At 37.5% G+C, this 16,250-nt stretch overlaps 1 protein-coding gene across 1 annotated transcript in view; it reads right to left on the bottom strand.

Moving 5' to 3' along the window:
- Positions 1-15,173: 15,173 nt before the first annotated feature.
- heatr6 (HEAT repeat containing 6) overlaps positions 15,174-16,250 on the bottom strand; it is a 22,112-nt gene continuing 21,035 nt past the window's right edge. The window contains exon 20 of the mRNA XM_017704386.2: positions 15,174-16,250. This exon is cut by the window's right edge and continues 746 nt beyond it. The gene's annotated coding sequence lies outside the window, so the exon portion shown is untranslated.

Genomic DNA, 16,250 nt, shown 5'->3' with positions numbered 1-16,250 from the left:
ACATGAGTATGAGAATAATACGATTATACTATAGTCTATATGAGTTGCTCTTACAAGTCAACACATGCATTCCATCAATTATTAGACCAATTATTAGAAACAAATCTGTTGATGCTTTTATGTTGCACAAACAAAACTACCCTAACAACAGAAGTCACAGCAAGGCTTGTTTATGACGTACACTCCTGCTCAAATCACGTTTTGTTGATTTTCTAATTAAGAATAAGTTACACATCATCTACAGAGATAAAACTTAAATATAGTATTTTTGTGGTGTTTTAGTGCACAAAATTTTGACATGCTGGAAAAAATAAAACTGAAAAAATTTAAAATGTGCCATAAATTTTGCATAGGCCACATTTCAGTTAAATTGTTTTATACTTAGAAAATCAACAAAATGTAGTTTTACCTGAGGTACCCAAACCTTTGAGTACAACTGTATATGAAGGTTTTGTTTGAAAAATAAATGCAATAAAATGATTAATATCACTATTATTAAAGAAAGTAAAATGTAGGTTTATTTATTTTAAAAGAAAAAATAGATAAGAAGTTTTTTTAATTATTTCTCTAATATCAATGGTATTTTAGAATTAATATATATGCAAAAAATGGAATTTGGATAGAAATAGTAATATATATATATATATATATATCTCCTCATATATATATGTGTGTGCGTGTGTGTGTGTGTGTGTGTATGTGTGTGTGTGTGCGCGGGTGTGTGTGTGTGTGTGTGTGTGTGTGTGTGTGTGTTTTGTGTGAAAGCTGAAGACAACATTGAGAATCACTGTGATATTCAGAAAAAACACAATTGGGTGAACTATATGTCAGTAAACATCATAAACCCATGTCCACATATATACACATAGAGGTGTAGTGAGAGGAGCTCCTCCATTAGATCTGCTACTGATACTGACATCGTTCTGAGACTGAATTTAAACTGTCTGTCTACCTTTTCACACATTTTTGAAGCAAGAGAGTGGATGTTCAATGATTAACAGCAGTTAATAAGAAACTTACTGAAATTACATATTTTTTTCCAGGATGTGAAAGCAGCCCCATTGCAAAAGGACCAGTGGAGCAGAACAGATTCGGATGAATAATCTGTTAAGGTTCTTTTTCCCTGAGGTACAAGAGGTGAACAGGATGCCACAATCACACAAAATGCTCCACTGTGTCCCTGAAACATCTTCCTGTTTTAGCTGTAACTCACTTTAACTGTTTATTCAGCACCGAAGTGAATCGACTCAGTTATATTCTCTCTGTGTGAGCCCTGGATTCATTAGAAACGTAGGAGTAGTGTTGTGACATCTGATCACAGTGAAAAGCGCTCGGTTCTGTGACGTGTGAATAAACTCTCTTAGATGTTAATGTTAGACAGGACGTGTGAGACTCAGAGAATTAGTGACCAAAAAGATAGATTTCAGTTAACAAGCTGAACCTTGACTTCAAAATGATACACATCTCTGTCTTCCTCTCTCTCTCTCTCTCTCTCTCTCTCTCACACAGACACACACACACACATTTTTAATAAAATGTCAGGACATGAAGTACTGTACGTATTATATATCCTTACTTAGATATGTAATATGCAATAAGAATATGGCCCATGTTGATTTTATATTCGTAAATATGTATATTTAATAGTAGTATGGCCCATTTACATTATACACTGTCTGAAAAAACCCAAGTATCTCCAAAATAGTAAATTTACAGGAGTTACCTTTCAATGTAAGTCAATGTAAAGAGATTTTATTCCAAGAGATTTTGGAGCATGTCCGGTCCATTGGTCCATTCATCTTTCACACAACACGCAGCTCGTGTGTTGAAATGATGTAGGAAAATAAAAATCAACAAAAATGGAGATACATGGTTTTCTTTGGACAAAGACGATATGTCAGTACTTGTATGCAATATATATATTGTAATGTAATTCCCTATATGTAATAATAATATTTCCCATATATATTTCATACATACATTTCATACATTCATCCATTTTCTAAGCCGCTTCTCCGTCAGGGTCGCGAGGGGGTGCTGGAGCCTATCCCAGCAGTCTTCGGGCGGAAGGCAGGATACACCCTGGACAGGTCGCCAGTCCATCGCAGGGCAGACAGACACAGACAGTCACTCACACACGGGGAAATTTAGCATGTCCAATTGGCCTGACTGCATGTCTACTGACTGTGGGAGGAAACCGGAGAACCCGGAGGAAACCCACGCAGACACGGGGAGAACATGCAAACTCCACACAGAGAGGATCCCGGTCGCCCGGCCGGGGAATCGAACCCAGGCCCTCCTCGCTGTGAGGCAACAGTGCTACCCAGTGCAATCTTTGTCCTGGACCAAAGGGTAAAAAGGGCAAAACAGTACACAAGTTAAGAAAATAAGTAGGTTTCAAATTGAATTTTAAATCTGTGTAAAGATTATCACAGAATTGAGATGCTATAAAGGAATACAAGCAGGCTTTAATGTTGAAGTCAAAATCCAGGGCAAACAATCCAATGGGCAAATCAAAAATCAGTAAGGAAAACGAGATTACACGTCATACACGGTAATCAATATAATAGAAAGAATGCTCAGTAGTTTGCAGGTGAAACAATACCTCGCAACTAACTACTGCTAAAGCCCGGGCTTATAAACTAAACTGATGAGGTTATGTGATCATAGATACAGGTGCTGCACAATAGAACTCAGGCGATCTTGAACGCTGATTTGAGCATGTGCGGAGAACAGCAGTCAGCTGATCTCCCTGTGTATTCTGGGTGATGAAGTTTATGTGTGTATCAGGGTTTGTAGGAAGCGATAAAGTCATGTGATCTCCCAGAGGATTCTGGGAGATCGAGTCCGTTGCTTCGCTGGTGACATTCGTGAAATTACCGCCCCCACCAAAGAGTGCCAGGACGAACACCACTAACTCCACCTGAACTTCCAATAGGGGCAGACCCAGAGCTGCTGAGGCGCTGGCCAGACGAGGACCTTTCACATGGATGCCTCATACGAGGAGGGAGAGAGCTAGAGAGCCCTTTATGTGGTCGCCCTCAGGGGCGAGGAGCAGGTTTGTCAGGGTGCTGACTGTGAAAGTGAGGTATAAGGCCTGGGTCCAGGATGTCTTTCGCTGATACCGAACTCTGCTACTCTGGTCCATATTCCTTCCAGTCCACATGATACTGGAGTTGCCCTCCATGCCTCCTGGAGTCCAGCAGCCTTCAGACAGTGTAAACTGGTGCCCCATCTATCTCCTCAGGCAGAGGTGGCGCCACCCAGCGTAGCCTCGTCCAATGGCCCTGAAATAATGGGTTTAAGAAGAGAGACATGTTAAGAATGGGAAACACAATATCGGGGGGCAAGTCTAGTCTATATGCTACATCATTGATTCTTTTCACAATTTTGAATGGCCCTATGTATTAGGGCTGGTGCTTCCTACTTCCCTCGAAATAACGAAATTCCTTAGTGGAGAGCCGCACATGGTCAGCAATCTGAAATACTGGGGAAAACTGTCAGCTTGTTTCTTGTTTCTTTTCAGAACATTCTCAATACACTGATGCGCATTCTCTCATACCTGCTCACACTTCTGCATCCATTCGTCTACTGCAGGTACATCCATTGTCATACCAGTCCATAGCGCTAAAGGTGCTCGATACCCAAAAATGCATTGGAAGGGTGTCATCCCCGTGGCCAAGCTATTTCGAATTTTGTACCATTTCTGCCCATGGTAGAAAACGTGACCAGTCTAAAGGGTTATCATAACAAAAAAGTCTCAGAAATTTGCCCTGTTCCTGATTGGCACTGAGTGTCACATTGTCCATTTGATTGGGGGTGATATCCAGATGTGAGACTATTAGTAACACCCAAACTTTAAAAAAATGCAGTCCAAACTTGGGAAGTATTTTGGGGTCCCCTATCTGACACTATATGTTCTGGTATACCATATAATCTAAAGATGTGTTGAAAAAGTACTTCCTCTGTCTGGAATGCTATGAGCAATGCAGAACAGTGAACGAATCTGACCCCCCTAGAGAAGCAATCTATTACTGTTTAAATGGTGGTATAGCCTTGGGAATCGGGTAAGTCTGTAACAAAATCCACTGCTATATGGGACCAGGGTCTGCTAGGGATGGGCAAGGACAAAAGGATTTTGGGGTCTTACATTGGGCACAAGTAGAACAAGAGCTAACAAATGAATGAATGTCCTTATTCATTGATTCTTACCAGTATCTCTTGGCTATAAGCTGCTGCGTTCTGGTCTCTCCTGGATGGCCTGATGCAAGGGACGAGTGGACCCAAGTAATGAGGGAGGTGCAGAACTGATTGGGTACATAAATCTTCCCTGAGGGACAATGATCTGGTATCTCTGTATTTGGTAATGCCTATTCGATCTCTTGGTCTATCTTCCAGCAAATAGTACTTAAATGCACTTCAGGTGGAAGTATACGTTCTACCTTGTCTACTGAGGTTGTAGTGGTGTCTGTGTGATATATTCAGGACAAGGCATCTGCTTTAGTGTTTCTGGATCCAAGTCTATAAGTGATGCTGAAATTGAAGCGAAAGAAAAGGAGAGACCATCTAGCTTAGCGGGAGTTTAAACATTTAGCGATATGTAAATATGCTAGATTCTTGTGACCCATTAAAACAACAAAAGGGTGTGTGGTGCCTTCGAGGGCTAGTTTAATTGCTAATAAATCTCCTATGCCATAATTATGTTCTGTAGTATAGTTTGTGTGAGTAGAAAGTTACAGGATGCAATATAGGAGGTGAACCTGAACATTGGGATAACACGGCTCCTACACCTGTCTTGGAAGCATCAACTTCTACAACAAAGGGCTCAGAAGGGTCTGGGTGTTTCAAAATAGGGCCCATGGTAAAAGCTTCTTTGAGGGTCTGGAAAGTCCTGTCTGCCTGCTTGGTCCATAGTAATTTCTTACTGCTACCCTTGAGGAATGAGGTAAGAGATGCTGCAATACCGCTAAAGGTCCCTATAAATCTACGGTAGAAATTAGCAAAGCCTAAGAAGCTTTGTGGTTCTTTTACGGAAGAGGGTGTTGGCCACTGAACTACCGCTTGTGAACTGATGATGTATCCTAAGAATGCTACTGTTTGTAAATGAAATTCACACTTTTCACCTTTTAAATACAAGCTATTATCAAACATGTTGAACATGAGATTCTCTATCTGGCTAGTAGACTATGTCATCTAGGTAGGCAATTATATATTTCCCTAGCATGTCTCTCAGTACTTGATTTATAAAGGCTTGGAAAACAGAGGGGGCGATAGAAAGCCCAAAATGCATCACCTGGTACTCATAGTGCACCCTAGTGGTCACGAAAGCAGTTTTCCACACATCCCCTTCTCTTATTCTAATCACGTTGTATGCACTTCTGAAATTGAGTTTGCTAAAGTACTTGGCCCCTTTTAATTGTTATAAGGCTACAGACACTTGGGGCAGAGGATAAGGATAATTCATGGGGACTCAATAATTGATACATGGGCATAATCCACCATCTTTCTTTTTAAAAAAAAGAAACTAGAAGCTACTGGGGAGGTGGATGGTCAAATAAAACCTTGTTCAAGGCTTTTGTTGATGTATGTGTCTAGAGGATTCTGGGAGATCGAGTCTATTGCTTCGCTGGTGACATTTGTGGCAATCTGTAATTTACAATATTGCACTGTATCCTGTTACTGACAAACTTCAAAAATACAAATTTAAAGGGCAAATAATACTTTAATACACCAAATATAGTATAAAAATATGTTGTCTCTCATTGTTAAGGAGGTGCGGTTAGGGTAAGTTTCTAGTGGGCCAAATCAAATGTCCTCATAGGCCACACTTTAGGCAATGCTTCATAAAATCAGGAGAATTTCTCTCTCTCTCTCTCTCTCTCTCTCTCTCTCTCTCTCTCTGACATTTAAGGTAGCTGGACACAACATCCTTGAAGACCATAAAAGTTTGTCCTTAAAAAGTCCTCTCTCTCTCTCATAGGTGTAGTTCTAGGGCATAACCAGTGAATGTATTTACTGGTCTTCAATTTGGTCTCACTCACCACAGCAGTAACTGCAGATGCTGGAGGGCCAAAATGCTAAAAAAAAAAAAAGGAGGTGCCCATATGCACCCATTTTGTTATAAATAGATTTTTAACTACTCACATGTCATTACAGAAATAATTACACTGTTACATGATGAACATCATTTACATTCTGCATCAACAGGTTTGTGCCTGAACTCTGTTCTGTGCCAGAAACATTGTTTCTGGTTGGTATAGTGTTGCGGGTAAGACCTCTGCCCATCACACTGCAGACTGGAAGGTCAATCCCCTGCATGGGCAAGCACTCTATGATATATCTATAAAATAATCAAATAGTAAGTGGCTAAAATGTCTGCCAAATGCTGCAAATGGAATGGGTCATGCACCGAATGATAAATAAAGAAAGACATAAAGTCCGATCTGACTGATCAAACTGTGTGTCCAGAGATCAGATTTGAATTTAAAACAACAAACGTGCCTTGAACTACACGGAGGGTTTTAACCGCCTGTCTAAACAAAGCTGGTCCAGCAGTCCAGGGTCCCCGACTATCTAATGCGCCTGTTAGAAAACAAACAGCCGAAGTCTTCCGTATGGTGACTGTTAGCTGCTGATACATCAAAAAAACAGATCTCTGTAGCCACACAGATGAAGTTATATAAAGACTCTCTTGATCACTGTGTTAATGATTCACTTCAATACCATATTCAGCTGGGGGCTCATTTGCATGATGAATGTTTACTGTACAGTTAACTCACTATAAAAAGGAAGTTGCTTTTATTGGACACACTCAGATATTTTACATAATTCAATAATAATCATCATTAATAATAATCAATAATTGAGGTTTATGTAAAATGAAAGATGAACAATTTTTAAATGTTTTTTTTGAAGGGTTATCTGATCATTTTTATTAAATAACATCTTAAATGTTATTGGTGCATCCACACATGTATATATATTTCCTCCATGTAGATTGGGAATTTCAGTTTAAAGGGAATTGATTTTCCCACCTATTTTTCATTTGTATTGTTCAATCATTGAGATGTAGACAGTCATTCAGAGTAGTTTGAAGTGAAATGGTTCATTGCAAAAAGAATTGACCAACTCTTTATGGTGGTGGTGAAACCTGGGGTCTCAATATTTCCAACACAAATATAGTCATTGTATTCATCTAAAACCACCAGTTTCCATGAGTCTTCTGAGTTTTTGTAATGTGTTGTGTAATGTATAGTTTTTGTAATATATGTAATGTTGATAATAGTCAATGTAATACATTAATAATATATAGGCTATATATACATAATAATAATAATAATAATACAGTATAATAAGAAAAAAGTCTGTGGGATAGCTTTTAGAGGCATTAAACAATTGGTCGTCTGGTTCACCACCACCGTGAACAACTCAACAAAAGTTTCTCTAGAACTCACCATTTTGCACTCTGAATGACTTTGATTTAATGATTTAATTATGCAGAAAGTTTAATTCCCAGGCATTTTACATACTAAGTCTTATTATTCAGTAACTACAGGGACTTCAATGCAAACTGGTTGAGCTATTCTTATGTTGTAGAAGCATGTGATAAAACTGACCAGTGGACCCTGGCTATTCAAGATTCAAACGTTTATGAAGTCCATGAAGATGTTCATGAAGAGACAGAGGTTCTTCTAGGGAATGCATTATGTACAGTAACTTCAAGGAGGATGGGTCGTGGAGTTATTCTCTCACTCATTCACAGAAATATGTCTTAAATGGTTCTTGCCTTGAGTGTCTAGAAAAACATTCAATGTATAAATGTGTTACACCAATTTTAAACTATGCAGAGTTTCTTACTTTAAAAAGACCCCCCCCTCCCGCCAACATGATGTTTCACATCCCAACCGAAAAAAAGCAAAAGTTTCTTAAAGGAACCTAAATTGGTTCTACTATGACAGAGTGGCATAAAGTGTAATATTTCTTGTAGGCCAAGGGCACAGTATGCAGACAAAGAAGGTAGGTGGGTTTTCAAATGGAATTCCTAAAAACAATACAATTATTTAGATGTTAAAAACTTTAAGTATCATTTTAAAATGGAAAACAAGAATATGATAACTTTTATATATAGTATACAAGTATCATCACTGTGGAGACAAAACCGTATGCCACCAAAAAAGGTAACTTTGCAGGAAAAGGAGAAATGGTCACAACTTTCATTGAAATACTATGGAACGTGATTTCCAAGTACCTTCGGAGAATTTCTATTGGTCCATTCATCATTAAATTTGAACTTATTGTAAATTTTAAAAATGTAACAATAAAAAAAAAAAACGTTATATTTGTTCTCTCTTTGAGTGAGGAGGTAGAATTTGAGCAACTTACTGGTTATATAAGATATCCTCACTTTGGGCAGTCCTGCTTTATGGCATCACTCCTTAAAAAAAATCTATTTGTAAGAGTGCAGAAAATCCTTTCCATACTCACTACACTCTCTTCCCTCTCTCTTTTTTTGGTCACTCTCTTTCACATACATATGAAACTCTGAATTCGCGCTTCAAAACACTAAACAAACATGGCAAAAAAAATTAAAGCAGCAGACCAGTAGCAAAATTAAAATGAAAAGAAAGAATAAAACGATTTTGTGTTTAAATGTTTGCATTTCTATACCCCACTCATATATGGAATGTTAGACTCAAATTTTAATTTAAGTTGGTATACTGGTACTAACATTTCATGTACAAATTTAGAAACTTATTTAGTAACTCAATTTACATTGAAAAGTTTTTCCAGAATTGTGTAGTTGCTTAATGTGACCATGCAATAATGATGTATAACGTATTTGACCTTATCTGAATTTTCACTCTCTAATAATGCATATGATACCATACTATCAAAGAGAACACCAATCAAGATAGAGAGCAAAATTCGAATGTAAATGGGAAACAGCATCTCTCCTCTCTGTCTCTCCACTCATTCTATGGCAAAATGCCTTTGAAAGTCCATCCGACCAGATTGCATTTTAATTTTCATAGGCTTCCCAACCTGTCAATCAACCCACCAGGGCAGGGCAAACAGCATCCAGACTTTATGCAAAAACATGGTGAACAAGTTTATAGCTATTTTTAAGTTAGCAGATGAAGTGAAGCAGCACAATTTATCCAATTGTAATGCTTAGTGAGTCTTTAAACATGTAAGCAAGTCTTTAAACACGTAATCTTTAAACACCTAATAAGTAAGTATTTAATCAAACGCTGGGTTTTCTGGTTTTTATTGCCGCAGAATGAGTGCAGCATAAATATAATTATTACATAAATACATTCAGGAACACACTTTAATATCAATAAAGCTACTTAAAAATCATCTAAATCCTTAAATAAAATGTCAATACTCGTCCAATAAATTAAGAACAAGAGAATGAATGTAAATCTCTCTCTAATCTTTCAAAATGATCAATGTCTTACATTTTTCCTGTATTTTAGTTTTTGCATTTTAGTGCACTTTACACTACTTATAGCTTTAACACGAATGGGTAAGGTTAAACTGCTAAAGGCTGAGTAAGCAGATTTGAGTGACATCACAAAAAAGTAATTAAAAACAGTCTGTTTTGGCTGCTTTGTTTCCATATATGGACTGTATGGTATGTCTTGAATCTTTAACAGTGTTTACATCCTACAAGCTGTTTTAAATATTTTTTAAAAAGTGAGGAGGTGATATGGGCCCTTTAACAACGGTTCCAGGTCCAAGTCCAATGACACTAAGCAGCAGGCACTACTCTAGCACTACAATGTTATGATGCCACTGTGATTTTATGACACAGTAAAGGCCTGAAGTGCAAAGGCCTGAAGTCAGCAATTATGATTTGCCTTGAGAGATTTAACGGTTCTTATTGGGGGTTGGGGGAGTTTGCAGGCCCTATAAAGCACCAACCATAAAAAACAGAGGGACATTATGTCTAAAAGTGCATGTGATGTGGAACACGGCCCAGACACTGTCTTTTAGAACATGTCGCATGAAAGTTAAAATGAATGTTTCCTTTATGGTTCATTCAGCAGGTTTTCGTTTGGATTCCACCCTAATGTAGCGCGAGTTCTCCCTCTCACTGTCTCACTCACTTTTTCCCCTGTGAGAAGGGTCTTAGTCATTCTGACCAAAAGCACAATCATTCGGCTAAACAGTAACTCAAGTTAATCGAGTGTTTCATAACTAATGTGCTTCAACAAATAGGTATGCACCAACAGTGTCTATACTGTTTCTGGCCATTTGCACAACATGGATGAAGCGTTTTTTCCATATACATTCCTGAAAAAAAAAAAAGGTTCCTAAATAGATCTTGGCTTGGAGTTCTAGGAAAAGCTATTAATTTGTATAGAACTTATACATTCCGTGAAGATTCTGTATAGAAAAGAAAATAGTTTTGTTGAATAATCTACTAAAAACTATTTAGGAAACACAACGTGGTTGTTCTACAACAGGGGTGTCAAAGTCAACCACTAAAAGGGCCATATTAAAAAATCTCAACAAATGTGTGGGCCAGCTGTTTTTATTGTATTTTTACATAATATTTTGGCATGACCCCAAATGCATTGTTGAGTCAAAATAAGGTGAAAAATTGGCAATGAATATTTGAACATCTCAAAAATATTTTTTAATTAAAAATTTTAATTTAATAAAATTTAGTTTAATTTAAAACAATAGACAACACTAGCTGCTGATGACTCTTAAACCTCTTTACATGCACCAGTGTACAGTAGTGTTTTTTTAAAACTGTCCGCTTGAACTAGACATAGATCATTGTTGGGGAGGAGATGGGAGCACACTTTATGGCACATGCTGGAAACTATAATGCAGCTTATGAAATGGGCTAATAATAATAGAAAACTAAAATAATTTTGTGAGCTGAACAGGAATGTGCCACAGGCCTGACTTGGCCCCCAGGCCTTGTGTTTAACACATGGGTTCTACTGCATAGAGTATAAAAAAGTTTGGTAACTCTACTTTGGTAAGACTACATATTTGCAGCAGTATAACACTTAATCAACAATATTCTATTTTCTGAATTGCACACACATATCTGGAAATAAAGCGATTTAAACAGCAGTTTGAAATTTGCCTTTAAAGTTCATCTTAAACACAAGAGTCCAAAATCAAAAAAGAGGTTTTTCCAAAAATACAAACAGCTACTCTTTCAAATGCTAACAGGCTAACATGCTCATCGCATCATTTTCAAAGCTAGGCTTTAAGCTGTAGTGTTTACTGATTTGCTTTAAAAGTGCTTTAAACATTGTACAATGCTCCAAAAGTCCAAAAGTGTTTAATTCAATTCAATGAGGGAAATTAAACCACCGTTAGCTTGGTGCTAACAGGACTCAGCCAATCCCATGGAGACAGAATCCTATAGATAGCTTTATTAGCCTTACAGTAGCAGTGGTTATCTGCTAGCTGAACTGGTTTAAGTTGGAATAAGTTGGTTTATTGTGGTTTATGCTGATCTGGCAGCTGGTCACCTAGCATGGTTGACCAACATATCGCTGTTGTCAGAAGAAAACCTCATATCTCCAAAATGGCAACTTTACAGGGGAAGGAAAAAACCTACTTTACTTTAAGTGTAATTCAATGGAACCGAACTTTTTCCACATCAATGGATTCCTTTTGGTCGATTCTTTACACACAGCGTAAAAGACACCAGGCATTTTCAAATTATGTCAAAACCTGAAAAGCAAATCAAAACACATCAGCTGTTTTTGCTGGTCTGTGTTGTTTTTTTGAGTGGAGACGATACGGATATTTAGAGAGCGAATTAAAACCTGCCATATAATGACATATGACAAAAAAAATAAAAGTTTACAAATTCACTTGAAAACTCCATGCTTATCTTATGTTGGTACAGGTTGTGCTAGGTAAGCTGGCATGCTATTATACAGCTAGTTAGTGTTAGCTTGCTAGGCTAATGTTAACTATTACTGCTTAAGTGATAATGTAGCTCAGCTAGTTCTATAACATTTAAATGGCGGAAAACTAAAAAATAAAAGTAAATTGCAGTGAAGATAATGGTCAAAAAGCTGAGGATACTGTTAATGTTTTGATGTATTGTTATAACACTGCTGCAATAACTTTGCAGTAAGGTCTTTGATACAGTATAATCTGCCTGTACTGTAAATATTATAGTACTTTATTGTAGAAATTATGCTGCCTTTACAGTGTAGGTGTATGTTAGTTTTCATCAAAGGCCTGTGAGCCATGTAGTCTTATAAATGCTAACCAGAAGTTCTAATAGACAGTGTTGTAGGTCATTTAAAGATCATAAAGCGAAATCAGCAGTCTGCCGTGGACCCATGCCTTGGCCATTGTATGTTGATACCTTAGTTCCTTAAGACATCATAGTCCAGTGGGAGACTATGTCCGTCCACTCAGCCGCCCCATCCGCCCACATACACCCACCCGCGAGGATGGGAGGATGGGGATGAGTGCTCGGGGACGTGCCTGAATCAGCATTCCCTCCTTCCCCCTGTCGTTTAGAGACAAGTGGACTCTGCCCCCCTGCTGCTCGCACTGAACCTCACGCTTGCCTGAGCTGTTCTTCAGCGCTATCACACGTTTGCCCCTCATCTTCCTCCCCCTCTTCATTCCTCCCTCTGCTTTTCTCTGTCACGTCTCAGTGAACAGCAGCTCTTAAAGGACAGAGTTCCATCAAAGCGTCTTAACAGATAATAGATAGCTGATTAAACACGGTTCAAAGCTGAAACTTCCATAACACAGACGTAAAATTTAGAGATGGTTCTGATCCAATACCCTCTATCGGTATCGGGCTAATACAGGCAGAAAGTGCTGCCAAATATCACAAAACAATGAATCTGATCCCATCTTTAACTAATCTAGCTTGAAATGTCACTTAATCCTCTAGAACAACAACAGCAGCCACCTGAAGCCTAAGAATGAGTAATGAGCACGATTAAAAATAAACCTGCCAGAAAGAGTTCTTCGGAGCAATGTTATAGAGGAACCAACCTTTTAATAGAAGGTTCTTCAAAGCACCACTGTGAAGAACCTCCACATAATGTGAAGGTTTTATACCAATTAGAACAATACATTTAAGCCAAAACAAATAAGTTTGACTTATCACTTATCACTAAGCTTACTAGGTAAGCCTAGTTTGTTTTATTCTTATTTGTTTTAAAAGGCCCAACTTAAATTTCTTCTCCTCCTCAGGTCCACTTATAATGTTCATGTGGTTTTATGTACTAAAAACAGCCATAATTTCTCCTTTAGAATTCAAGAGGCTGTTTTCATTACTACCTTTTAATACCGGCATATGTAAATTACATCTGTTCTGACTGATGCCTTGAAATGGGCCTCTTTCAAAATCACTACTTATAGCTTCAGTGACAACGGGTGGAGCTTAGTTGCTGTAGCCTGGGTAAGCACATAAACGTAAACGCAAGGTTTTCATCACATCATGAAGGCAATGTTTTTTTGTTTCCTGTTTTTGCAGTTTAATTACCAGATCAGCAATGTCTAAAGAAAAAAAAATGTAAAATGTATCAAAATTTTTACAATTTATATTTTTCTACATCATCTGAGCACAGCAGCTGTCTTTTTACATTGCGCAAGGATTTCATGATGAATGTTCCAACAGAAATGCTTCAAAATGAAATGAAATCTCTTGACCTTAAGAATTCAAATGTTTTGCCTACTGTAAAGTTACTAATATGGCGACACTTGTTTTTCTTTGGTAGCACCTATGAATGGACTGCATGGAGCAGGGAGTGAATGGTTTGTTTTGAAACGTTCATGTTTACGTACTACATGAAGTGTATGTATATATATATATATATATAAATAAACCGCAGTGCTGGTCTCACACTGGGCATAGTTAGTCAGCAAAATGACAAATGTCCCATGTAGGATCAATAAAGCATAGCATAAGATTACTAAGTATTGTACTAGAATTACAGTCATCTATTTTAAAGGCTAATTTTCTCAGCATTATATTTCAGATTTTTTATTCATCTTAAGGGAAATGATAAAATTACAGCTTATTTTAAAGCTTAGAAGTTTCTAAAGAAAAAAATGTTGAATCAGTATCTGTACCAGCCGACACCTTTCAGTATCATCACAAAAAAAGCTGTGGTGTCTGCAGTAAAAGTTTGAGTCAGTGTAGTTTTATCCATTACTCCGCCAAATTTATAATAGCACTTTGATCCTCACACTGGACTCTCTGCTTTCACATGTATTCTAGTCCACAGCACCTAAGTACTGCCAAGCATGCAAGAAAAAGCAAGCGTCAATCATTATCTATGTATTTTACCACCTTGCCATGAACAGCATGAAACAGTAAAGCATTTCACTTGTCCAAAACTTCAGTCCTCAGGAAGGAGTTTCTCAGTATTGGGGACAGAAAAAGCTGAAGCTATTTTATGGCCTCTTATAAAATTTTACTCATAAACTGCTGCTACATCTTTAATGCCTGGTAATAAAGACAAACATATTATGGACGCCTAGGACTTCTTGAGAGAAGCCCTTGAATATAAAGTAATCTCGAACAGTCTACATGTGTTCATAACTTTATAAATGGTCCACCACAGACTATTTTATACTGAACAACCAGGAGCACTATACACTTAGATTTGAAAATCAAGGTGCCTTTAACCCCTTAAAATACAACACTTATTACATCCTAAGGCTTATTATTCAGTAACTACATGGACTGCAATGTAAATGCAAATCTAGTCTCAGTGGGTTCACAACCATTTCATGTAATAACTTTGTGATGGAGCTTTTAGACGCATTAACCTCTTCAGACATCTGGTTCCTATCACGAACACTGTGATCAGTTGTGTTTCTCTAGAATGGAGCATTTTGCCTCAAAACATTCTGAATGAATTTGTTTGAATCTTAATGCAATTATGGTTTAATTACAGTTTTAAATTAATTACCCTATTGAAGAGACTGAGGTCCTGTCTTTTAGCATCCACCCACAGCTCATTACTGCCCTCTGCAGTTATGCTGTGTAACAGTCACAGAAACCTGAGGTTGATTAAAAATGGGTAAAGCAGCCAGTTTAACATCTTTGTTTCTTACGGTTTTGGTTACGTAAAATGTTAGGACTTATCTGTGTTAAGCAGAGTTAGGATTCCCACCAAAGCCTAATATGAAATACTGGACTTTGAGACAAATGGTTTACAGTGTAACTTTAATAAACAAAACTTCCTCTTATTCAGGACAGTCAGGACCAAATAAACATGTTTGATAAGCATGATATGCATTGATATAGCCACACAATGCTTATGTGCATGTTTACAAAGAATCTGCATGAGGAAATAAGTAACATCTCAGGGTCTTGAATTAGAGTAAATTGGCCAAACCTGGCAGATTCGGGGTTGTGGTATTAAAATGAATCTTACTGTATTACTGTTTTTTTCACAAGAATTCAAGCTTGGTGTGCGGTTATGAAAAACAGCAAGGGTCCAGTCAAATAAAGCTGTAAATACAAAAGATATACAACACATCTTAGTGACACCTCCAGTGATGGAGAGGATTATCAACTTTCTGAATGATTCAATTAAGATGTAAACAAGGTCATTCAGAGAGGTTAGATGTGAAATGCAGTGTTCTAGAGAAACTAACCAAATCAGAAAAATTCACAGTGGTGGTGATAGGAACCAGACACCCATAGTGTTTAATGCCTCTAAAAGCTACAATCACAGAAAGCTATTACATAACTTGGGTACAGATTCGTTGGCTGATGCCTGAGACATACTTTCCTGATGAAAGTTTCTCGTTTTTAAAAAATGGTGGAGAAGTAAAGCTAACAGTCCAGAGAGAACCTTATTCAGATTTACTACAGTTTTATCATCAGCATAACTTATAAAAACTAAGAGGACACATGTAGGTTCACTGGGTGTTTTGGATAGTAAATAAAATGGTTATATTTGCGCTGTACTGTGATCCCTGGCTCCTATCACCACAACGTAAACCAACGTAAATAAATCAGTTCTAAGTTTTTCTAGAAAGCACCATTTCAGAGACTGAGTATATAGAAACTTTGCTAAATCAATGGAATTCCACTTTAAACTATACCATACTGCCTTGCTGGCTTTGCAAACAAATTCAAGCTTGATGTGATAGTAATAAACAATGTCAGAGAGGTCCACTCAAATAAAGCTGTAAGATGAACTTTCTAAACATCTTACTGACACTGATGGACATGTTTGCCACACAGTTGCAAAATCAATTGGCAACAAGGGTAATTA

Source organism: Pygocentrus nattereri, chromosome 16 (assembly GCF_015220715.1).
Source record: "Pygocentrus nattereri isolate fPygNat1 chromosome 16, fPygNat1.pri, whole genome shotgun sequence".
Lineage (NCBI taxonomy): Eukaryota > Metazoa > Chordata > Actinopteri > Characiformes > Serrasalmidae > Pygocentrus > Pygocentrus nattereri.
This window is presented reverse-complemented; position numbering and strand designations above follow the sequence as displayed.